Source organism: Pteropus alecto, unplaced genomic scaffold (assembly GCF_000325575.1).
Source record: "Pteropus alecto unplaced genomic scaffold, ASM32557v1 scaffold7, whole genome shotgun sequence".
Taxonomy (NCBI): Eukaryota; Metazoa; Chordata; class Mammalia; order Chiroptera; family Pteropodidae; genus Pteropus; species Pteropus alecto.
In genome coordinates, this window is record NW_006494614.1 from 22,098,539 (window position 1) to 22,101,337 (window position 2,799).

Sequence of the window (2,799 nt, forward strand, 5' to 3'; positions counted from 1 at the left end):
AATCGAATAATTTTGGAATTAATCTCAGAAAAAAATATGTGGGAAAATTTTTTGCCCTTTCTTTTCTGCCGACATTTTTTCCCACTACTCAGTTTTGTTCTAAACTTTTCCCTGTGCAGCTTGAGCAAACTAAAGAACTCAAGGAAGAGCCTTCTGATATTCACTACTAAGGATGATGTTGGACTGGTGAAAGAGGCAGTAGAGTCTTAGTGAAAATGGGCAATGGATCCTATCAAGGTCTAAGATGACTCAAAATAATGTGTGTTCTAATAGCCTAATGCAGTACATCAGTTGGTGACTTGGGAAAAAATTCCTGAGCACCATGAATCCAAATTATCAAACGAGTGACAGAAAGTTAAGATGTACCATAGGCCACAGAAATTAGAGAACCTAGCATACCGCAGAATGAATGCCAGAAGTGTTACACAGAACTTGCAGCTGAACAATCACACAAATTTTAAATAAATTATACCTGAAACAAAAGTGGTATTTATTAAGGACTTATCAAGTATCTGGCACTGTATTTACAACTTGACACATTTATCTCAATCCTCACAGCAATTATGTCCCCATTTCACAGACGAGGAAACTGAGGCACTAATTAACTTATTAACTGAACCAGTATTTGAATCTTGGCCTAATTTCAAAGATTTTTCCTTCTTTTTTATTTATACAATTTCAGACTATGTAATAGATGCACATGGTACAGAATCGAAAAAGTATAAAATAAAAAGTAAATCTCCCTTCTATCTGTGTCCACAGTTCCTTTCCCAAGTGACAACTACTTTATTAGTTTGTGTATACTTCCAGAGATGTTTTATCAACTGTAATAGTGGACTTGTTTAGTTTTCCTTTCATTTCTATTAGTTTTTGCCTCATGTATTTTGACTGTTATTAGGTTCATAAAAGTGTAGGATTGTTATATCTCCTTAGATAATGGACTCATGTATCATTACGTAATGTTCCTCTTTATCACTAATAATCTTCACTGTTCTAAAATCTACTTTGGATAATATTAATGTAGCTCTTCCAGCTTTCTTTGGCTTACCTTCCTCCATCTCTCTTTAAACTTATCTGAGTAATGTTTAAATTTATTTTTTGCCCTGCCACTTCAATTCTCTGATGGGTCCAAGAAAGACATTCATTTTTAGGTGTCCAACCTTTCTTCTTTAAGGTCAGGAACACTGACTTCACAGCTGTTTGTAGATCAGAGGTGAAACCAGAAATTTTTCTCAGCCCGATTATTTTTAAAGGTAATTTCTTCTCAGAGACGATGAACATGCATTTTAATAAAGAGAAATTCTTATCTTTTCATTGACTAGTGCAGTAGTATGTGAATACAATCCACTTAAGAGTTATATACATTGTTTTAAAATACCATAAAAAAGTTAATAGGATTCAGCACTATACATCATTTAAGTTTGGATTTACATTTGTCACAAGAATATTCTTACTATGTATTTTGTTACTAACTGAGAAAGCATTAAAATTCAAGGAGCCTTAGTTAAATAATTTGACCTATAAGGTTTTCTTGGGAGGGGGCGGGGAAGGAAATATATAAACTTGGAGAATGCTGCTGCAAATAGTCTTAAAGTGATCTTAACTGTTTCCTTGACCATAAGTTTCCTTGGATCTACACCCTGTTATTGGTATGGTACAATACTTTGTTGTCCAAAAAGTGTAATTCTATAATTTACTAAAGAGAAACCATCCTTTTTTTTTTTTTTTTTTTTACAGGAAAGTTCATGAATCTAATGAGTTTTGATCATTGCCTTTGGACCCCATCATGAGTGATAATACTAATGACTACTCTGAGGGACAAAAAGAACTAAACAACTGAGGTAACAATAAAGCATATTCTGGGAGTTTTTCTTTTTCCATTTTTAGTGGTAACTTAGATTTCTTAGAGTAGTTAGAGTTATCAGCCATCAAAAGACAAGATCTCTAAAATCTATAAAACTAATATAGTTTAAGAATTTTATACAACTATTAAAGTATAACCATACATGTAGATTCGTGATACCTTTTGCTTAAGACACATCGTTAGAAAAGATATCATTCCTAAAAAGTTATGACAAGTCCTTTCCTTAAGAGCATTTTTTGGAGTGAACTTTTTTTATTGAAAATAGTGTATTGTTTCAGTTATACATTGCTGATTATAGCCACCCTACAAATTAGTGACTTAAACCACAACAGTTGATTATATCTTAAGGTCCTGTGGGTTGACTGATACTTCTTCTAGTCAGGTCTGAGCTTACTTATGTGGATGTATTCTGCTGGTGGCAAACCCGAGGATGGTTTCAGCTGATGGAATTGCTGGGCCAATATCTCCATGTGATCTGCCATCCAGGGCTCCAGCAAGGAAGCCTTACAAGAGAGTAAACTTCAATAGATAAACTCTTATTGAGCCTCTGCTAGCATCATGTTTGCTGATATATCGTTGGCCAGAAATCATACAGCCAACCTCAGAGCCAACTGGAAGGGGAGAATATAAGTATCTGGATACTGGGAGGCTTGATTCACTGGGGGTGGGGGGCATTATTGTTAAAATCTATCCTAGTCCTTCTTTCAGCTCCATGTATGTACATCTCTCCCACATGCAAAATAAACTCACCCCCTTCCAAGACCCTCAGATCTCATGCAATCACTGCATGAGGTACAAAGTCCAGAATGCAGTAATCTGCATGTGGTCCTGGTGTAAATGAAGCTTTATAGGTGAAATTTCTCAAATGCAGTTCTTTGGGAGTGGCTCCTCTTAAACAATGGATTCGTGAATTAAATAGTTCTTTTTCACCCTGG